The sequence below is a fragment of the Cardiocondyla obscurior genome, linkage group LG24, assembly GCF_019399895.1.
Source record: "Cardiocondyla obscurior isolate alpha-2009 linkage group LG24, Cobs3.1, whole genome shotgun sequence".
Taxonomy (NCBI): Eukaryota; Metazoa; Arthropoda; class Insecta; order Hymenoptera; family Formicidae; genus Cardiocondyla; species Cardiocondyla obscurior.
The window spans coordinates 1,658,816-1,682,233 of record NC_091887.1 but is presented as its reverse complement, the minus strand read 5'-3'; the positions used below and the strand labels follow the sequence as shown (position 1 = coordinate 1,682,233).

The 23,418-nt window shown below is 45.6% G+C and overlaps 1 protein-coding gene and 1 long non-coding RNA gene across 2 annotated transcripts in view; one reads left to right on the top strand and one right to left on the bottom strand.

Moving 5' to 3' along the window:
• LOC139111463 (discoidin domain-containing receptor 2) overlaps positions 1-689 on the bottom strand; it is a 137,924-nt gene extending 137,235 nt beyond the window's left edge. Inside the window, exon 1 of the mRNA XM_070671760.1 lies at positions 262-689. The gene's annotated coding sequence lies outside the window, so the exon portion shown is untranslated. The remainder of the gene's footprint in view (positions 1-261) is intronic.
• The window catches only part of LOC139111481 (uncharacterized), a 46,833-nt gene that overhangs the window by 14,217 nt on the left and 9,198 nt on the right, over positions 1-23,418 (top strand). Inside the window, exons 3-4 of the long non-coding RNA XR_011547213.1 lie at positions 17,386-17,697; positions 17,787-17,831. This is a non-coding gene — a long non-coding RNA (uncharacterized lncRNA). The remainder of the gene's footprint in view (positions 1-17,385; positions 17,698-17,786; positions 17,832-23,418) is intronic.

The following is a 23,418-nucleotide window of genomic DNA, read 5'->3' as shown; positions in this document are numbered from 1 at the left end:
CGACGTACCTTTCTCTCTCAAACGAATTGCCGTATAATTCCCCATTTATCTACGAGGTTACTTTTAATTAAATATACTCGAACGACAAATTATATAACAAAAAAAAAAAGAAAAAAAGAAGAAAAAGAAAAATTAAACTTGTACCCAACAGTAACGATTAAAGCGAAAAGAAATTAAGTATTCCTTTATGAGCGCGGTGATTAGCGTAGCCCGAGGTGCGAGGGGATTTAAAAGCCATTTACAGAGAAATAAGCCACTCACTTTTAGTGACAGTTCCGTGTACGTCGTAAGCCCGGTTTTTCTCGTGCCGCAGTGTTTCACCGGGTGATCCTTTTTCCCTCCTTCGGTCACTCCGCACTGGCCACCCCACGATCGCCGTCCCGATTATCGTGATTCACAAAGTGCCGTCATTTTCACCGACGTGAGCACCCACCACCACTCTTTATGCCGGCGAAAAGATAGACGGGGAAAATAAAAAGAAAAAATGAAAACCAGGGGGCGGGGGGGGCGGGGAAGGGGGAGGAAAAATAAAAACGAAATCCCGGTAGCTGTCGACGCGGCGGGCGGGCCAACTCTCCTCTCGTGCGGCGTGCGCCTTTCGCGCGTCGCGACGTTCGTGCCCGGGTATATACAGGCGAAAGCCGACGAGAGCAGTGCGTACCCCTCGCGACCCCGTGACGGACTGAGGATCTCGCAGACGGCGCAGCGCCGCCCTGACCCGTGGAGACACCGCGCACTAAATCCGCGCCCGCACATACGCGCCGCGAGTACCGCCGGCGCGGAGCGCAGTCCGCTCCGGTCCCGCGATCCGGCACCTCCCGCTCCGTCTCTCGGCAATTTTAACCCTTGGAGTTTGCCGGCGACCGGGCACTCGCCGTCCTGCCCCCGGATGCTTTTCAACCCTCCTTGCCTCCCCGTTTCAACCCTTACCCCACTTGAATTTTCGGGTCTGCGAAGGGTAGAAATAAATATGCCGGTTCTTCCGCATTTATGCCGGCCCCGTCCGTCGTGATTTCGATACGCTTTGAAGCGCGCGCTTCTCAATTTGGAAGATAAAAGAAGAAATTGCTCGATATTCGAGCAAAACGAGCGAGATGAAACAGGTATAATGCGGCACTTTTTTTTTTCTTTTTTTTTTTTTACAACTGCAGCGCGGAACGCAAAGTAATCGAGTTTTTGCAACCGTCGAACCGGGCGTAGTTTTTGCATTGTTTCTGCTGCCTGTTACCGAGACCGTAAATATACTACCCGGTAGAGTGAATATGAATACGACTTCATTACCGTAGTTATGTGTACACTTTGCAAAATGAATAAAATGTTTCAGTAGCGGAACGATATTACGAGACAGACTCTGCTGGTAATTAATACATAAAATTTACATGCGCTATAAATAAGCGATGTAGCAGTATGCCCGTGCCATAAGTAGCGGAGCCGAAGTTATTGAAGGAAAAAAAAAAAAAAAAAAAAAAAGAAAGAAAAAAAATACAGTTTGCTAATTTTGCAATTTTAATTTCGCAATTTTAATTTAGCAGCCTTAATACGCACGTATGCGGCAACTTTTTCATTTTCCACGTCGGCCTATAACAATAGCAATAACAATAGCGCTTTGTACGAGAGATTCGGCGAAAGATACGACAGAACAAATATTCCACCGACTAATTTTAATCGAACTGTACTTTAATCTAAACGTACGCCGCGAGAAAGTCGTGCCGAGGAAGAATATTAAAAAGCAGCAGGAGAGAAAAAGGCGGCCGGTTTCGCGAATTAACTTTTTTTTTCTATTTTTTTTTCCTCTCGCGAAACAATCGTCTTTAAATTACTACGGTGTACCGTCACCTTCTGGGCGGAAAAGCGTGGGAGGGAAATTTCGCAAGACTCGTATGTCGTAAACGCTGATGGGGTTTAAAGCTCCGCTATTTCCCGTGCTTTTCAATGTCTCCAGCGTCTTGCCGCGAGGCACCGGCGCCGCCGGGCGGTTTCGCGTTGTTCTTTCTCGCAGGATTTTACGGGTCGCGGTTCGAGCGAGGTGGTCCCGGACGCGGTTTCGTCTCTTCTTCAACGAGCGGCGAACGTCGACACTTGCCAGAGATCCGAGTCGCTTCGAGATATATCCGTTGCGGTAGGTCTTCGTCGCGCGCGGGGAAGAGGATCGCGTCGGCGCTCGGAGAACGAAAGACGCAATTATCGGTTAGCACGGGCGGCCCCCCGACGCTGTCTCGGTTCGGTTGCTTACGCCATTTACCGTATTGCTTGTACATTACCGCCTTTCTTCGGGACTCGGGCTTTCTATTTACCCCGACGTTAAACTTGCGCGCTCCCCCGCAGTTCTACACTAATGAGAAAGGGAAATTCTCGAGATAAAAGAAATGAGCGGGGGAATGTTTCTCAACAGAGACGCACAGTTTCTACGTGAGAGATACGGAACTTATTTTATTTCATTTTATTTTGTTTTATTTTGTTTTATTTTATTTTATTTTATTTTATTTTATTTTATTTTTTCCTCTTTTCGCTTACGGGGAGACTAAAGGTTTAAATTACGGTAATATTTCGATCGTGCGGCAGACTAATCTTTCCACGGAGAATAAACTGTGTGAATATTAGGTAACTTTTGCCGTGGTGAGGTACTTTGCGATATATCGCCGCGACAAAAATGTAGATGATCAACGAAAGTTTTGTAACGCGTCAGTTTATCGATTAGGGAAGTACTTTTCGCGTGGTATCGCGGGCCCGTTTGTTAAGCTCAGCCGTTTATATTTTCCTCGATACGATCCAGATTTTCCCCGGAATCGTCTCTCAATGTCTATCCTCGCTTTTTCAAACCACAAATCTCGCGTGCCCGCGGATGTGGACACGCGGTGTAATTTAACTCTGCAATTCGGGTCGACATTCATTGCGCTGATGTACCAAACGCTGGTCGGATACATCGGCGAGCATTGCGGCGACGCGATCGGGAAACAATATCGCGTTTCCGCGAGTCAGAGTTCTGTACTCGAGACGTCGATCCGTCGCGGCCTAACGTGCGATAACGTCAGCTGATAATGCGCAATCGGTTGCGGCCGAATCGATCGAGGAGGCATAATCTCGCCATCGGCCGAGATCCGTCTGTAATTAAACGTTTAAGTTACGTCTGCCGCGCGCATACGTCGGTTTGGGTTCGCGCAACCCGCCGCTCGCGTTTCGCGTCCGCTGTAAACTGGGCGTGTAATGCATTTGAGGAAGGCTATTGCTTTTGGCCGGAGTTACGAGAGGAGTACGACCCTCCGAAACGGAGCGGTCTCGTCCGGGGGCCAAATACGAGGCACTTAAGCGGCGGTCGCCGCTGACCTCCGCGCTAGTGTTGTCGCCCGACTCCCGTTTGTCTCGGAGAGCCGCGTTCGTCGTCTTTGACAATTCCCCTAACTTGTTCCGGAGAAGGTTCGTCAGGGCGTTGCTTACTCGCGGACCATTTCGAGACTCGCGTTACGTAAGTCGCAAGCCCTCTGCTTTACGACGCCTCGTAAATCAACGTAGTCGCGAGCAGAACGTCTCGGATTCTTCGTCAGGTCGTCTGCGCGAACGTGCGTTTCGCGCCCGAAGCGACGGCGACGTTAGTAGCATTCGCCGCACGGTCGAAACCGAAGTAATCGAATATCCACCGGGTACAATCCTTAACGTCCGAAGCTAGGGAAGGGAAAAGGGCTTTTTCCAACGAGTAATTTCTTTGTGATTAGTGGCTCGGGGCATCGGCTTACTCGGCCACGAGCAAAAGAAAAACGTGGGATTGTTTCTCGAGCCACGGCGCTGCTACCGCGCCCCGCTCTCCTAAACCGGGCTTAGATTTAGTGCCACGTAGAAATAAACGCTCTCGCCGCGGTGAACAACAAGAATCGTTCGTTACGTTAATGACAGGTTTCTTCGGGCGAGCGGGAAACTCGGGGGAGAGCTCTCGCTCTCGGTATCGGACAAAAACCCGCGCCCTCCCCCCGGGTAACCCTCCCCCCCCCCTCTTTTCATCGAAATGAAATATCTTGGGTTGCGCCGCGCCGCGCCCGAATGCCGGCGCAATTAATCCCTGATGCTGATTAATTCTCTGTAATTTGGTAAACATCGCGGAAAGCGACGTCGGCGCACTTCGACCCCGTCATTAACCGGCTGACGCAAAATTCGTCCCTCCTCGCCCGGTCCTCCTCATCGGGAACGATGTTTCTATAGCGAGAGCGGCCGTAAATCTCGGCCGCGTCTTTCGCCCGGTGCACCCCGGAAGTTTTCGCGTCTTATATTTGTCGAAGATCCCCCCCGGTGGGCGCGCAGCGGACCGCGCGCCGATTATTTTGTTACGCCATTAATAACCACTGTCTCGCTTCTCGGTAACAGGCTTTCTCAATTAATCTACGTTACGGGTATGCCGAATCGCGAGAGGGGGAAGGGGGAGGGGGCGATGTAAAAGCAACGAAAATTAATATTAATGCACAGGAGCAGGAGAAATCCATACCGTTTCGTAGAGCGGAGCGAAATCGATATTTTACGCGGCGATGTCAATGGCTAATGAAAACGTCGAATAATCCGATACCGGGCGCCAGGTATTCCTCGTATTGTTTCGCGCCGCGGCGAACCTTTGTGCCGCGTCCAATGAAATTGTTTCACCGACAATTTGCGTTATGCCAGTAAATTGCTTCTCCGCGGCGGTTATGCAACGAAAATCGTCGAAAAGTGAACTCGTTTGTCGCCTCGTTTTAAATACATCCGCGGGGGCCGTTAGTTCGATTCTTCGATCAGATCCCTTTTCTCCTCCCTCCCGCGCGCACCGGAAGCGTTTCTTTTCGCCGCGGATCCGTCTCCGACGCGACACTCGACCGAAATTGTTGACTCGCGGAATCAAGAATCAAAAGCGATATGTACGAAGCCGGGGCGGGAAAATTGCGGCGGTGGGAAAGCGAGTAAATATCCTTTCGCTACTCCGCAAGAATCGAGTTATATGAATCGCCGCGGTTTTACTCGCACGAGAGAGAAAGATCGCGTCGCGGATTTTAATGCGGGGTCCGCTCGAACGGGATGACTTCGTACATGAAAGCTGCCCCGGACGCGGAATTAAGGGCGCCGGCGAAACGGATCGCTTTTTTTTACGCGCCGCTGTTTACCTTGAATTCACGGTCTCGGTTTAGCGGAACGTGCACACGTTATTTCCACCTTTACACGCGGGCGGGTGGCGTCGAGCGCAAACAAATTGTTGTTACCGCGGGTAAGCAATCTCCACCGGGGCGATTGTCGGACAACTCATAAATCACAATTCGTTTATTATCGTTCTTACACCCGCTTCAATTTCCAAACAATAGACCGTTTTCAAAATTGTAATTCGTAAAGCATTTCATATTCATACCCATCCTCTCGTAATTCGGGTTATTTAACGCTTTGCTGCCCGGCGGAATATTATTGAGGCTTCGTTTGATTTACATAGATTGCATATGGCAGTAGTATTAATTAATGCAATGATTAAAAGACCGCTATGAAATAATTCAGATAATATTAATTGCGGCACATGTTATTAAAATATTCACGTCGCGCTGATGAGTTTGCAGCCGCGTGGATAATGCTTTTGTACGAAATACCGTTTTGATATTCCGTTGTACATTCTTAATGTCCGATCCGTATAAAATACCGCGACGTTTAATCCGACCGCGGCGGCGGGGGCCAGCTTTCGTATCGGCGCGGAATCCTATCCCCCGTCTCGATGACTTGATCGACTGTTATTCCACATTAAACGCATCTTCGTCAACTGAATTGTGTTCGCTGGTACCGCCGGGCTTCGTACATTCGATGGGCCATGATATTTCCATATTAACGCGCATCACTGTCAGTTATCGGCTGAAATTAGTCGAATAATTTGTTCACCGACGCGAAACACTGCGGATAGCACGGGGGAGGAAGAGACACCGAATAGAGAGCGCGAGAGCGACAAAACGCGGAACGAAAGAGATCCGCAGTTGTCGGAATTTCATAAAGGCTCATTGAGGCTGCAATCGGTACCAACTGCGAACAAACGATCTCCAAGGTCCTAATTTTTTTTTTTTTTTTTTCTTCTCTCTTTCGTGCTACGGACGCCGCTCGCTCGTTTCACGTTTACTCTATCTAAACTTCGCCGGTGACTTTATTCACTTGCGGCTGCCACTCGATTTTATATATCGGTCGTTTTTCAACCGATATTTTTTCAAGCCCATTTTTCCAATCCAAATACTTTCTCATAATACGCTTCAAGTGCACGGCGCTGTATTGGATATTGACGCAAACGCCACTTGTTTATGTGCGGCCCCCGCGTCGATAATACGGAATACTTTTATACGCACTTCGCAATTTGCAATAAGTAATAGCGTAACGACGTATAAGCGCAAAATATCTTGCGGTTAGCTGGTGCCGGGTGAGTGAGTCGCGGTGAGGGTTGACCTGGCAGTCGGATCGATCCGGACTCTCCACGTAGAAACCTAGCTTCCTCTTTCGCGTTTGTGCCCCTGCGTCGCGCCTGCTTGCGCTCATGCCAGCCGCAAAGGGTCTCCGATGTTTTGTATCCGCGTTCCGGGAGCTCGCCAAGGCCTCGCTCTAGATACCGCCGTCGCCAAATATTTCCAATTGACCCAGTCAGTCCGCGAATAAAGGGACAAAGGTGTATCGGAGTATATAAGCGTTCCCTCCGTTCAGAAATATCGAAAACCGGCCGGTCGGGGGGAGGACGGGCCGTAAAAAGCTTCCGCGGGGGAGAGGGGGGGAAGAAAAAGTGTCGCCGAGTCAGCGTTGTCGAAAAAATTAATTGATCCGCTGGCATTTCCGTCGCTATGCATGCGCTGCGCGCATCTTCGCCGCGTTCTACACCTGTTTGCGCCGGTTTAGCTACAGAGGAATACGGCCGGCGTTGCATCCGCACTTGGGAGCGTTCCATCTATCCGCGGCGACCTGCTCCAGATATTCCGACCGAACATTCCAATTAGCCCGGTCATGCGCCCTCGAACCACATAAAAGGCTCCGAATTCCGCGTGCGGATTCGGAGGTTCTGGGTCAGGCAAACCGTGGAGCGACAAGCTCGTCTATTGTTCGCGTTCGCTCGCTCGGTTTGGCCGCTACGGGGAGGAAAATCAAGAGGTTTGCGTTATCGTAGAATTGGAGTTCGGCGAATCGAATTCTGCAGCCGGATATAGCCGTCGAAGATTCGGCTTAAAGCTCGTCGTACGATGCCGCGCGGATTGCATCGCGCGTGAAAATTATTCTTATGTTAATTCGCAAACGCGTCATGGGGGTTATTCGTCGCATCGGGTGGGCGAGTTGTTGCACGATAGATCGAATTAAAAAACTTCGACGATGCCGTCGATTAGCGCTGTTAATTATTTGCCAACTTTATTAAATTTAAGCATATTATCGGCGATTTAACGCGACATGAATTTTTCCCAAGTTTTTCACCGTTTATTTTAAAAGGAATAATTCGATCGCGCCGATCATAAAACATTTTCTTACGCCTTTGCGGGTAGCTCTGCGCCCTCGCGTATTCCTACGTTCCTTATATTTCATTTGGCACGGCAGCGATTCTCTTAAGTACCGGAACTACTTTAGGATCCGCGAACTTCTCTCGGCTTCCGAATTGCTTAATGTCTGGAAGCGAGGACCTGACCTATATTTCGTACTCTGCCATTAAATATAGGCTATCCTGTCGTCTAAGACTGTCCTCGAATGCGCGATATCGGCGCTAGGCTTCGATGTCTATAGCGTGTCTATTATGGCTCACTTTACGCGGTCAACGTGCCTCAACGGCGGGATTCCGCGTAACCGGTATCGACAGGTTATTTCTACGGAAGGGGTAGCTTCGTGGCTGCCTCTCGCTCTCTCCGTCGATGAAGGGGTTTAGACCCGCATTATTGCCTTAGAACTATGATTACTGTATCCGACGTGGCTATAGCGTCCGACGTAATGGCAGGCAATAGATGAACCCACCTCATTACTCAACGGGTATCAATTGGATGCCGATATATAGAACAGATGTGGCTCGTTAAATCCCACCGTTTGTCGCTCCCGTGTTTTTCTCCGCGTGATTCCCGACACGTCGCCGGTTAATCCCGTTATTGACGAGCGCGAGTCGCAAGCGCGTACCTTTTTCATCGCAAAAAAAAAAATATATATATATATATAGTTATATATATATTGTATCGCCCGTAATTAAGACGCGTCGGTCGATGCCATTGTCGGCTGATGTACGCCGATCGATTACCGTCGTCTCACCTTAAGCCTCTCGTAAAGGAGTGATATAGGGAACAGCATCTGTCGTGAAGACGGGAAAGGAAGGCCGCCGACGCATAGGCGCGAGATAGGCGAGGAGGTCTCGCTTGGACTTTAGTAGGTAATATATCGAAGGGTTTTCCCATCGGGATCACGGTGACAGGAGGCGTAATGCAGACGGGCGACGATCCGTCCGTCGGTTGCCTGCGTCGGTGGGAAGGGTGGTCGCGACGTCGGAAGGGTCGCGACGCGCGCTACCGTTTCGCGCCCAAGCGCATCCTTTAAAGCCCGTTGTATCCCGCCACGACGGCGACGGCACGAGGGAAGACGAGGCGAGCCCAGGAGGGCTGCCTGTTTCGCGTTGGCGGGCTAAGGTTGCCGCGCGGAACGACGAGGTGTTTCTCGTTGTTGCGGGTGTACAAACAGGGTGGGGGGATCGAACGCAACCAAGGGGTCGTAGCGCTACGTACGCTGCCCGTTCCGCTGCCACCCACGGCCTGGGGTTTCCATCCCCCTTTTCTCGCAACCAGTCGCTTCCCGCCACCCCGTCCAGAAAACCCGTGTGGCGTAAGCGCTGTTTATGGAGACCGCAGGCGGCATCTCCCGTCGAGCTTAGCGTTACCACTGCGCTCAGCCAGCCTCGGTTACGAGCGAAGGGATTTTCTGCCGGATGAGGATGCCACCCTCTCCGGCAGCCGCGCGCGACTTTCTCCCTCGCGTCCGGATCTCGGTTTAATGTATAAAAATAAGCTCGTTCGACGGCGCATTCTATTCCGCGCGAGAGGCACGTCGCGTGCGGCGCCGATAGCCGGAGTATACTCGCGCGTGTCACGAATAGATGTTAAAATTGCATTTTCTTGTCGCAAGTTTTGTCCATTCCACGGACAGTTAAATTAGACGTGCGTGCGTGCGGGACGTTTTAAACGCGCGGGCTAAGCGACAGGCGATTCTTGCGGGAGGGAAAGGGAAATTTTTTTTTCTTTCTCCTTTTTTTTTTTTTAAGCCGTTTCCGATTGCACGTTACACGTAAATATAATAATCGCGTTTAAATATGACAGTGACGTGAGTTGTCAGTTTTTATTTCAACGATTTAATGCCGACTTCGTGAGAAATTCGGCGAAATAGCCGTTATGTAAATTTTTATCGCGTTTTTTCCCTGCAAGCTCTCTTTCTCTCTCTCTTTTTCTCTCTTACACACACATACATACTTGCTCTCATTCTCGTGACCGCTTCAATGTGTAAGAGTACGCGCGCACCGACCATCGCACAAGTGGTCGCGTGTAAGGGACAACAGGTATCACAAGCTCGGGCTCGCCGTAAGTACATTTGAATACGTTACGGCCACGTAAACGTGAAGCTAAACAGTTTTCCGCGAGACGTCTCCATCGTGCGCGAATTCCGCGCCGCGTTCGGAAAAGTACGCGAAACGTTATGGATATTTATGCAGAGCGAGGGACCGGAATATTGTTTTCTTTTGTAGACGGAAATCGCGCGCGGCCGCGAAATAAAAAACATTCCACCCAGCCACGTTTTCGCGGAGCACAGAGCGGCGTTATAACCCCTGACATTTACGTACGGGCACGCCCGCGACAACCCGTGCGTGCGTGCGTGCGTGCGCGCGCGTTACATTACGTGCATATATGCCCGTTATTCGCCGATTTAATACCGCAATCTCGAAAAATCCGGCCAGACAGCAAAAAGCTTGGAAGGCCGGGGGGAGGAACAGGAATGGGGAAGTGAGGAGAAAAATGGTAGGGCGGTAGGTCACCGCGAAACAGCATGACGAGAAAGGCACGGAGATCGTGGATTAAAATATTTTTATACATTTTTTTTTTTTGTCTTCCTTCCTTCCTTCCTTCCTTCCTTCCTTTCTTTCTTCTCGCCCGACTGTCGGGCCGACCGGCTACTTAAGAGGCATTGCTTCGCAAACCGCCAACGCGAGACAACTTCCGGTCCCTGAATCCTCCGTTCGTCCGACTGTTCTTTTCGTTCGCGTCTACTTTTCCTTGCTCGTCCGCAACCCGGCTGCTCGCCCCCGAAGAGATTATTTTCCTCCGGACGGACGGGTGAAATGTGTAAGGTGAGCGAGATTGGACAGACGTCCGGGCTTTCGCGAAGCCCGGACCACTTAATAGAAAGAGATTAAAAAAAAAAAAAAAAAGAGAGGGAAATCGTAGCAGCTGCTACGCGGGAACAATAGAACGCGTATGCGTAACGCGATCTAAAAAGAAATCGTCCGTGAAACGGAGAAAAACGTATCTCCGCGTCTTCACCTTTAGGCACCGCGCGCGACGTCTCGTCTCAAACCGAGACGTTTCTCGTGAATTATTTCTTCCGTCTTTTCCGTCGCGAGCTGGGTCTCCCAATAAGGAGTTATAAGTTTGTCTGTACGTTTGCACGACCGGTCCACGATCATTGCCATCAGCTTTGCTCCAATTAGTGTTGCCAGTCCGACTTAATACTTTTCGCGTTTCCGAAGCCGCCGAACGGTTCTTAACCTTCTCCTTAAGCCACAGGAGCGGAGTTCAAAACCTGAACCGGAGGTTTTCAAGCGCGGTGACCCACCGAGGCGGATTAAAAGCTGCGCGGAGCTTCTCGACTCTCTCTCTCTCTCTCTCTCCCTCCCTCCTGCCTTCCGTCCGTTCCCGCGGGACCCCCTATTCCGGCTGCTTTTTTGTTCCAACCTGCACGATATCTAACTGTAGGTAAGAGGCTTTTGCCTTTGAAGTCCCCTCACTTTTGCAACTTGTATTTCTTTCATTAACGTACTTCGTTGCCGAGTATTTTCGCGGTGCGGCAGGGCAAAGCCGGTGGAAATAACTCCTCTCCGTTCCCCCCTTTCCCCCCGTCGCTCTTCAATCCTCCCGCGTTGGACGGCGTCGTAAAAAATCTTCAAACCGCATTTCCCGGGCCACCTTGCCGGTGCTCACGCAGGAGTCCGTTTTGCCTCCCTTTATTATTAATTCTATCTGAAACCGCCGTTAATTCTTATTCTTTTTAACGCGGCGGCCGGATAAAAATTCTTCCTGCACTACAAATCCATTTGGTCAAGCGGCCGTTAATGTACGCGTGTGCGTAAGGGATGGGCCGCGGATATTAATATATTTCGGTTTCTCTGCGACGTGCTGCCCGCCGCACACGCCGGCGATAGAAATGCCGGGCAGCCTCGGCGAGGAGTGGCGGCTGCGAGGACGCCCCGGGAGTGTCGGTGGGCTCAGGTGTTTCCACCGACGTAGCTCGGCATAGCGGGGCAAAGTGGTGTGGTCGATATGACTGAAACTACCCCACCTCTGAAAATCCTCCTGATCTCCCTCCGTCGGATAGCATCTCCTTTCTATCCGTGGAGTTCGCGTTCTCTTTCTCTCTCTCTCTCTCTTTCTCCCTCGTCCTCGTATTCAGGACTCATCCCTTGCAGCCGCCCTTCTTCATACACCTCCGGATCGCGCGATAGTGGTGGCATTCGCGGAATTTTGCTTTTATAATATTTAATCACGTTGAATATTGGAGAGTTCCCTCGAAGTGTGCGCTGTAAATTATTCGGCACACAGGGTTTCTCAATTTAGGGATGCTACCTAAGTGCCACAGCTTTCCGCGTTTTTTTTTATATTTTATTTTTCGAATTCAGGACAACGTGTACGAAATAAGACTCGAATACGTGCTAAATACTATATTCTTTTTTATTTATTAGAGAGATATACGCGTACATACGTTATGAAAAAAAAAAAATTATCGTTAAAATAACTATGACTTCCATTATACTTTATTATAGTCTCTCACAATGCTATTAACTTTCCCGCAAAATCTGTTTTAATATAAAAGCAGTTTTAACAATACGCTTACATTGCCTTTTTACTTTTTATTTCAGTCCCTTTAGACAGTAGAATTTTTATTTATTAATTATAATACGCTTATCATAATAAAACAAAGTAATTATGACTTCAAAAGCAATGACCTTTTTTAAAAGGTTTTAAGGCAATGCTGCAACAGTCACATTTTAATAAGATTTTATTTGTAATTAAATTTCAACTATAAATATAAAAAAGAAACGATTGATTCAATGATTATATAAGAGTTCCTAAATTGCAAAATTTAATCTCTAGTTAATATGCAAAGTTTGAAGGTAACATGTCACAGATTCAATTTTACCTGCTGAACCATATAGAATTCTTCCGATTCTATTGGGAGCACGGTCGTTTTTTTATTTTTTTTTTTTATTTTTTGTTTCGACGACCGACCATTCGGAAAAAAAAAAAATGCCGAAATACATGGCGGCGCTGTCATGGGAAATTGAAACATGCTGACTAGCAGACCAATTTCGTCCTAATTAAAGGAGTTTTTTCTTCCTCCCGTGAGATTTGCCTATTCCGAATACGAATATCTCCGCGAAAAAGCAGACCGTTTGAAAACGAAGCCGTTCTATTGTTTCGTAATTTGTCATATGACAGTATAAAAATTACGATACATTTATTACAGTCGCTGAAAAGGGGAAAAAATACAGCTTCAATATATCGCGTTACTACTAACGTACGTGAATGTGCGAGCGTTTTCTTTATCTCCGTGCGTTCTATATCTCCGGGTACGAGTAAGAGCTTTGTTAGGTTTGCTCGAGTTTTTTCTTGCGATTAAAACGTTTGCCCTTCTCCGTCGCTGCGCTGAAATCCTTCCTTTCATAAGTTATCAGGTATATGCATGCTCGCTGTATTCATTTCTTTGCTCGGTTAATCGTTATCATTAGAAGAAGTTGTGATAGTCGTGAAAAGAGGAGGAGTCTTTAACCCGATAGACCTGAGACATACAAATATTCGAGATTATTTTTTTGCAAAAAAAAAGAAAAAAAAAAAAAAAGAAAAAGATTCAGCTATTCAGTTATAGTATACTTGATTCTTGAAGCACAAGATTTATGTCTGAAATAATTTTCTATTATTTTCTCTTACATTATTGCACGGTATTGTCTCTCCACCTTTTTTCCAAGAAAAAATAAAAAAAAAAAGGAAGAAGCTATTTTTGATTCGTTTGTGTAGTCATTTTCGCTTTTGCTATCAAATATATAATAATTATGCGTAAGCTACACGAGAGTATAAATTCCAATATTTCACCAGGTTGCTTATAATGAAATATGATAATCGTGGAATATGAAAGCACTAAACGTTTAAAATAGTTGACAGCGATACACTTTGTATGAAAAAGAAGAAAAAAAAAGGAAAAAGAAAAGCAATTAACTTCATCGATGTGCAATTGCTTTCATTATTTTGAATTAACGCGACGGAGCGGATTAATTTCGTCATCGACATAATTTTCACAAAAGAGCATCGATGTTTGACACTCGGTTTACACATGAGGATTACGAGAGTGTAAATTTGTTATACGGTCAGTGCACTTCGTTTATTCCGTTCCACGAGCTTTATTTATTGTCGTTGATTATTCTACGCAAGAAATGTCCCGATAGAAATTTTCAATAATAAATCTTTATTTGAGAACTCGTGCGCTTGTTAATAATATATGTAATAACGTCTATAACGTTTCAATCGAAAGACAAATTTTAAAAATCAAACGCGATCGCGCAGCGTTCAATTGTCGCAGTCGGCGCAACCTTACGATGGGTTTTCGCTAAATTAGCCATGCGGTACATTACTTTAATTATAAACGGTATTTAAAAAGTCGATGCTTTTTATCTCGTGTACACTGAAAGGCAGATGTGGCGTTTGCTGCGCCGACGGTGGCATAACGTACGTGAGCTTGCCGCAGCAAACGCTATATCTGTTTCTGTGTGTACATACGGTACGTACATCCGTACGTATATAATATATCCGGGATATGAATATTTAACAATTTTTATGATGCGTTCATATGATTACTTTTAATAGAAGCAATTATTTAATAATAAAACGTTAATTTTGAATTTTAAATCTTAATATTATTAATAAAATTGTGATACATTATTTTGTAATGTAATAAATTTTAATTTCAAATTGCGGATCGAACACTCTTTATTTTTACTTATTTTATATGGTAATAAATAAATAATTAATAACGCACGCACACGCGGGGCCGCTTATCAATGTTAATATATGAAGTTTTGATATAGAAGCGGCGATTATATCGCGGTGAGCGAGCGAGCATGCCCATCGCAATCCCGTTTAGGGCGGTAAGCTGAAATCATAACTTTTCGGCTCGGGTATTAATTTAATAATCTTGAATAACTCAATATAAATCTGCGGCCGTCTGCCAGTTAACTTTCGCGACGGAACGGACTACAAGGGTGCTAATTAAGTGATTCAATTACAGCCGCAGGAATTAAGATTCGCTGCGGAAAACTAAAATTCAAAATAAGGCGCCCGCAGCCGTTGCCCGGAATATTAATAATCGGAAGTCCCTCTTAAGAATTGATACGACATTACTTTCTTGATTACTAACGTTATTATAAATCGCGTAAGAACGGTAATAAAAGCGAGAGAAAGATACATTGCTCGCACGCGAGCAATACGTTTTTATTATTATTCTTTAAAACGTAAAATAATTATTTTTTAATAGCCTTTTACCATTATTCCAGCGCGCCTGGAATTTACACGGAATATTTTATTATTGAAAGATAAATATTGCTGAAACGTAAAATTTGTTATAATATGTAGCTTGAAATACAATTTTTAGTTTCAATTGTATTTCACAGGAAGATCATTCTTGTATAAAATTTATAAATTTTCCGATACATTTATTCATTTAAATCAACATAACTGTAACGGAAGCCGATGTAGACGATGCATGTTAAATTAAAATAAATGTATTATGTCATTTAAATGTAACTAATATAGGCTGCGCCGCGATTCTCTTTCTCTCTCTTTTATTATTTATTTTATTTTATTTTATTTTTTTTTTTTTGCATAGTCTATTAAATTCAATCGGCTGTGATGGCGATAAAAAATGCTTATTACTCGCACGTGTACGATCGCTTTTAAACGGGCGGGGGGCCTAAAAAAGGGGACAGGGACTCGCGCGAGCATATTGCAACGCCGTATAAATAATAGTCGAGCAGTTTTCACGGTGAACAATAATTAGTCCGGGCACGTGAAAAGACGCGATGGACGTCGAGCGGGCTGCTGACGGAGGGGTCCATGAAACACGCGCGACACAATGTAGTTTTTGCAACGCCTGTCATTTTATGCACGTTTACCATACATATATATATACATACATATATATATATATATATATATATATATATATATATATATATATATGTATGTATAGATTGTCTGACGCTGATGCATTCATAAACGATCCATCAATTTTCCGAGTCGAGTCAGAGGATATCGAAGAGTCGAATTTTGTAGCGTGGGAAATACGGGTGGGCCCTTTAATACGGTCAAAAAAATTCCGCGGCCGAGCCATTAAGTTTCCTTGAGGCTCTCGGCGTCGATGATAGATGAGACGCGGAGCGGCGGACAGCCGGCAGATCAATAAATTAAATCAAGGCACGGACTGAACCGGGGGAGGAGGGAGGGGAGGCTTGAAAATGATATCGATTGAACGGGGTGGAGGCAAAACCGATGGTATAGACCGCGGTAAAACCAGGTGGCTTATGACTGATGATTACAGAGTGAAACGCAGAAATTTGATCGAGATCGTAACAAATTGAAAAAAGGAAAAAAAAAAAAAAAAGCCAAGGCGGGGCGTGTCCGAAAATAAACAGCGTCCTAATTCGATTTAGACGAGATTTGCCGCAAACGGACGTGTTAATATTATTATTTATATGCATCGGTTTTCCGATACGGCGCGCGTCCGCCGAGCAAACGCGATCTAAACGTCCCGGCTAGCGTCAAAAAGTCGGGTCGACGAGATGAAAGGCGTTCCACTTGCGGCGGGTATAAAAAGAAGGTAGAAATAAGACGACCGTGGTAGTAGGGTCAAAGCGGACATACAAAGAGGAAGATTCGTGGCTCGTTCGCTTTACCCGTCCACGATGTTGGCTCTCGTCGCGGTGGACAAGTCGGCCGACTTTAATATGCACCCTAGAAATTGAATTCTCTCCCTTTTCTCGCCGCGTCCCCGATCCCCTACCGATCTTTCTCGCTTTCTCGGCCTCGTCAAAGCCCGCGGCTTCGGCCTGAGAGCGGAACGCAGGTGCGGCGAGATCCGTAATATGGATTTAAGAACACTCGGTGTGATATTGACGGATATGAGCGCTCCCGCGGTGGCAAACACCTCCCCTTTTTCCTCCCTCGAATGCCGCCGTGTTACGCGACGGGGAACCGTGGTCGGGAATGCACGTTTGTTACATACATTCGCGGGGCAGTGAGTCATGCTTGCAGTCGCAGTGGGTGTTTTTCTCATTCCGGCTAATCATAAAGTCTTATTCTTGCGGCTCAGCCCGCCGACATCAACACGGGGTAACGTAATGACGAGGGGTGAATTTATCCGATGACCGTGTAATCCGTTATTGCATCTGCCACACTCGATGACGTGTACCGTGTGCGAGAATTCAGAATTGATCCCCGGGAAACGTCCCGATGCCAAGTGTCAGCGGAAAACACGCGGAGGGTGGTCATATTAGAGTCCTCAACCTTTGAGTGTAATTACGATTCCGTGCGAGAATGATTTCTCTCTATAAAAAAATTCGTGCGTTACGCATGAATTAGCTTCTTAATTATTTCCGCTTAAAACCGACGCTGGTCAGTTCTCTCTCGATTGGCTTGCTTCACGCCAAGCGAGAGTCAACGTCGGCTGTCAAGTCCGCGATTTTGAGGTTTGATTTAATTTTAATATTTAATTAATATGTCCAGGCAAAGACGGTCTTCGCGATTTTCGAGATCGAGGAAGACCTGGCGGAAGTACCGTCTTTGTCTGGACATACTAAATTAAATATTACAATTAAATCGAACGAGAGTAACGTATAGATAGGCGCGGGAGGGTCGGGGGGTAGCGGGGGAGGACAGGGTGAGAGCGAGCGCGAGCCTACGTGCCGCGCGCTAGGTATTTTTTCCCCACTACTCCCACTCTCGCTCTGTCCTTCTCCAGCGGTCGCGCGAGCACACACGTAAGCTACGCACTGCACAGCAAGCACGTGTCGTCGTACCGAAAGTAATTCGCACTTATATTTAACGAAAACCCTTCCGGCACGAGAACTACGATTAACCTTGATATTTCTTTCTGTTACAGATCGACGCAATTGCATCCGCTGTCGTCAACGAGTATCGTCATCGCCGATATTAATCATACGAACCGCGGTCGGTTCGTCGGTCGTCCCGCGAGCTCCGCTGAGTCTTCGGGCGTTGTTTCTCGACTTTCTTTTAAACGCGAGTGCCGGACAGTAACGCGCGTTTAGAAGTGATCAATAATTTTCGCGAATTGTAGAATCACGGTCGGGGTGTTCGCGAGTTTCCAGTGCGCGGAAGGATGACTCGACACGTCCCATCTGAGAGGAGGAGCAGGCCTCGGATAGGCATCCTGCATCGGCGGAGCAACTTTTAAGTAAGTATAAATTAAAAAAAAATCTTTTTTTTTTTATTAACCTCATTACTTAACTGATGTCTACATTAATTTTCTTTTTTATGTTACAGTCACCAGCAGATATCTTCAACTCCGCTGAAGCTGATGCAGATTGGGTAAGTCGCACCACTTTTTTTTTCGTATTTTGTAATTAGGGTTTCTAAAAAAATATCGCGCGTATGGTTTCTTCTAGTTGCGTATAAAAAACTGAAGCCAATTTGTAACTATCGACAGAACGGAAGTCAAACTTGACGTACAAAAAAAAAAGAAATAAAATAGAAACTTGACCGCTTTTATTATTTAAGTATTCCAATCGGCTTAAAATATCGCGACGAGATGATTTACTTTCGATTCTGTTTTCACGGCGAAGTCTTAGAAAAAGTATTTTGCCAATCTTAATTTCCAGATGCATTAATAATTCTGCGTTTTCGAGTGCACTTAGCGTGAAAATGAGATATTCATCGCGACGTCATGTACTTCAGCGACAAGCTAAAGTCTGTTGCCATTATTAGGAAAGGACTGACAAAGTTACGATTGTCTTAGCAAGTGCACGGGAAATAAGGTCAAAGTAATGTTAGGGATTAGAATGCTTCGTAATAACGGGTGAGGAAGTTTATCATAACTTACTCATGTAATCGGCAAGCAACAATACCGGCGATACTGCCATTTATAGCACAATTAAAGTAGCACCGGTTCGCATTTACTTCAGACAATACCTAAACTTGAGACAGTAACACAAAATAGTAGTTTTAAAACAATTTTCTAATAATTTGTAGAAATCTTTGTTAAATTAAAACAATTATCTAATTTTGCGAAGCTAAATTCATAACATTTTTGGTTTAAATTACAAAATGTTTAAATAATAATAACGCTCGATATCGAAATAATATTCATTTCATTAATTATAAAATTTCTATATTTAATAATTTAAGGTTATACATTAATTATTACGTCACGCGTGTATTATTGAAGACTTTGACGAGGCTATTATTTTGAAATATAATTTAAAAGTTAAATCCAATTTTTTTTTTCTTCTTTCTTTTTTTTTTAACAATTTTCTTTTAAAAGTATTAAAGATTTTGCGAAACTTTTGATTTTCCGACTTCGCTACTTCAATTACATGCCGGGTGACACTTTCAACAGAAACGGTGACACAAGTTTCGTTCTTTCATACACACGTTCCTCTCTTTTGAGATATACATACATATAGCGCGTACAGATTCTCGAATATCCTGATCCAGAAGGGTAAACTTTGTTCCTCGTCGCTGTATGCCGTCTGACTCGTGTCTGATGTCCCGCCGTATGCTCCGCGATTACTACCAGACTACTCTTCTCGAAGTAAGTCCGGCGCTTCAGACGTGCGTTTCTGTCAGATCACTCATTCATCTACGAGCCGAATTCCCCAAGCTTTTTGCTACTTACCGCCAAATCCGCTAAGACTGCTCTTGAAACGAGCCGACATTTCGATAAGAAGCATTTGCGACGAGTTAGGATTAGATTTTTTTTTTCCCCTCCTTCCCTCCCGGACCATTCCGCTGTTATCGGGATAAGACTTTGAAAGTGTGACTGAGATAATGGACGTAGCGACACGCCGTGCGACAAATAGGAGATCGCGTTCTAAGCTTTTTGCCATTAATATAATTCGTGCGTCTTCGAAATTGTGCCGCGTGCAGCGGCAGCGTGTACTTATTACGTCACAAAGTGCGAGGGCACCGGGACGTCGCGCCGGAGATAATAAAATATGCAAATTAGATAGATATATTTGATGATCTCGTGTCTTTCGGGGACGGGGCGAGATTTATCGGCGTCGCGCAACCTTCCGCAGACTGGCACCCAGGCTGGCAATACTCGGGCGAAGATATACAAGGAGAGTCCGCCTGGGTATTAATATTGAATTGCGTCTCTGCAGCATTCGGCTCATATTAAATGGAGCATTGTGGGTGGTTTCGAGGAATCGATCGTCCACAAAGTGGCAATCACACAGAGAGTGAGACTCGATCACGTGATTTCCCGTGGGTGCCGTCACCGACAATGACCCAGCTGCTGCAACGTGAATGCTAGTCCACCTTTGTGGATCATGCTTACTTCGATATTATGGAATGCCGCGACAGAATATTTTCGATAAACTGCGCCTTGGAATTTCACGATTGAGTACAATGTCGTAAAAAAATAAAAAAAAAAATTTAATATCGTATATAAAAAAAAAAGAACGCGGGGTCGATGTTTACGTGCGGTTTTAAAGGTTTTTTGAAACTATTTTTATCTTTTTTTTTTTTTTTTTTTTCTTTAACATTGAGTATGTCTAAGCCCGTCGAGTCTAATCTATAATTTTTATTCTCCCTCTCCCGTGAAAATTCGTACAACTCCCTGTTTTCGTTCACGTAATTCAACAAAGTTAAACTTAAGTATGATAGGCGGAAACCTCGCGGTGGAGCAGGATAGAAGGAAAATACGATAATGGGTACTAACTATTAATTAATAATAAAGTCAAAGCATTTTCCGCTAATCAACCATTTGCAAGTTCCCTCCGGGCGAGCTTCCCGCGGAAACCCGATATTTACCAACTTAAGTATCGTATTATAAGCTCCGTGAGCGGTATCGACGGATAGTTCCGCGAGCATTAAATCTAAGATACCCCCGTCGGAGCCACGGCGTTTTCTCCGAAGCGCGACGTATCCAAAGTGAATTAATGCAACTTCGGGAGGCTGCGGATAAAGTAGTCAGATTCCGTCACGGCGACGCCCGGGGGATTCGTCGTTGCGTGCCGATGCACGCGGTGCCGTTTCATATACCAGGCGACGGAAACGCGCGCGGTGCACAAATACGCCTCAGCCGTTTTATCTCGTGCCGTAAGCGGGCCGCGATTTATCCGCAGATATTACACCGATTTCTCTCCTTCGATTTGCCAGTTTCTCGGTCACGGCGTAACGGCGAAAGATATTGCGCGACGCCGATGCATCGGCAAGGCGGACCGGGCCGTCGCCGAGAAATTTATATTTCGATGCGCCGCCGCGTGAGACGATCCACCGCGGAAGTGTACACGCGGATGTGAATATAATTCGTGGTCGATATGCATTTCGCCGTAAGCTCGCCCGCGAGAACGTTTCCCCGTAGCCTTTGGATTCCTCGATACGAGCCCCCTCTCACCGAGATCCGGCGCTAAAACGTTCTCTTCGACGTCTCGTATTGAATTTCCGTGAGTGTTGCGCGACCACTCGGATGAGGACGACGCTTTTTCGATCAGGCATCCTTCATTCACAATAGATACCCGTTTGTCGGTGCACATACTAATACGATCTGGTATTTCCCGAAGCAAGATGCGTAACAGAAATCCAGCTAGCTATCCCATATCATTCGCGGACGCGGGATTCTCGTTTTGTATATCATTGTAACGTGATATAATACGGCGTATTAAAGTCGATCCGCGGAACATCGCGGCGCTTCGGTAATAAATGATTATAATTGTCAAGCTTTGAAAATTATCTGGATTGATTTTTATACGTTTAAGGTATAATTAATCACGAATGATCGAGCGGTTAATTTGTTATCTTCGACAACGGTGGTGGGCGCTTATAATGGTTTTAATAATCGCGATTCTTTAAAAAATTTATCGACGTTTCGAGATGTTGCCGCTGTATGACGTATTTCGCAGAGGCGAGATTAAATTTAATGGCGTCCCTTAAAAATACATAGACGCGGCACAGACGGCGGCGTTATACTGTGAAAGCCGTTGAAAGTTTCGCGGAAGACTCGCGGAAACTTTTAATTTACTTTCGAGCCTTGGTTTATGCAGCTCGTTGTCAAGTACATGTGTGCCGCGTATAAACGGAGTTGTTTCTCTTTCTCCCTCGGAATCCTCGGGGAAACTCGATGACGTTGATGACGGGCGCGACGGATTCCCTTTCAACAAGTCTCTTCCTCCAGTTGGAGCCCGTCGTGATTTAACGAAAAGAAAAAAAAAAAAAAAAAAAGAAGCCCTTCTATCCCGTTTCTCTCGGCTTCTTAATCGGGAGATTGTTTGATTAACGTCACGGCTGATACAACTCGCGACGATTTATAGATATTTGTATATTAATTATGCGTCAGCAATATTAAACAAACTGTCAATCAAAGGCCAGTAACAAAGTTTATATCACGAAAGCATATACGAGTCTCACGAGAGTCGGTAGAAAAGAAAAAAAAAGATAGAAATTTTAAGAGAAAATTTACGACGATTATTAAGAACTGCGTCGAGCAACGACGCTCATTATAGCGGGATAATTAAAGTCTAATTGCCAAGCGACAAATATTATAATATTTTAGGTAACGATAATTACCGTCGCTGAAAAATACGACTGATTGAAAGACCCACGGTTACTAAAATTAATTTTTAAAATAATAATTGATTTACGTGCCGGCTAATAGATGTATATTTTTTCCGATAAAATGCGAGATTTTTCTTTTTTTTTTTGTCACGCATTATAAATGTGTAATTACAATAAATGTAGCGGTAATACGCTTAAGAGAATTATTATCGATAATGCGTTGTATATTTGATATTTTTATGGACAGTAGTCAATTATGAACTAATTCGTTTCTCCTGCACATGTCCCACCTAATTTCGGGCATATTGCACTTTTCCAATTGTCCGTTCCACATTGGGAATCGGAAAGGTAATTTACAGGAATAGTAATTGCCATTTAAATTTTCAAATAAACGATGATCTTTGTAACTATCCCGGTATTGTTGCACGAATATTGCGGGGCCGCGCTTTCATGCGGTTTTTACGTAACGACGTACTTTTGTATTTACAAACGGGCAACAGGCGTAATCAACTTTCTGCCTTCGGGCGATCGTCGGATGCGTAGAATTCGCGAAACGTTGTATTATCTCGCAAATATAATAAACGACCGGTTCACCGTAGCATGATAATATTTAATTGAATCCCTGCTGTTGCGAGCTTCGCTTTGTTTAAATTTTAACGACCCGCGCCGCAAGTGACCGCACGTGTCATCCGTAATTAATTTTTTACCTTTTAGCAATTGCAATGCGCGCAATTCGCGAATCGTTGTAGAGAATTTTAAATATTATACATTATCATCTCACGTGTGGGCGCGGGAGGAGGAGGCGGCGGGGAGGGAGAGAGAGGGGGAGGGAAAAGGGGGAAGAGGGCGGCTTGTATGTACGCGCGGTGCATTGTAGCGGAATAATGTTTAATTGAATTTTGCGACGAGGCCGGTGCAGGAGCTGTCTAAATTTTAACGTCCGACGCCGCAAATAGCCGCACGTGTCATTTGTAGATCATTCTCGGCGGAGACAATGATATATAAATGGCGTATAGGTCGCAAAAGGGGTCAATGGAATCCCGCCTCATCCCGATCGGGTTCGCTAAAGTGCCAGCTGCAACGGTCTCGAGTCAGATTTAATCTCGCCCCGTGCATTGACTTGACAATGGCTCATTGTCAACTGACAATCGCGATCGACGCTCGCATGCTCTCGAGGCTGAAATCGAATGGTCAAATCGAATTACTCTTTGTCCTGTTACAATCGACGCTTAAAGGCCGACTAGATACGGGAAACCGCTTATATCTCTCGTTATATAATCGCGTGCTTGTCGATACTGTCCCGGCTGAGATTATTACGACGCTATGCCGGAAATGTCAGTGGATATTATGCAAGTGATGTAATTACGTTTACGCGTAAGCGAGTAACACGACTGTTTGT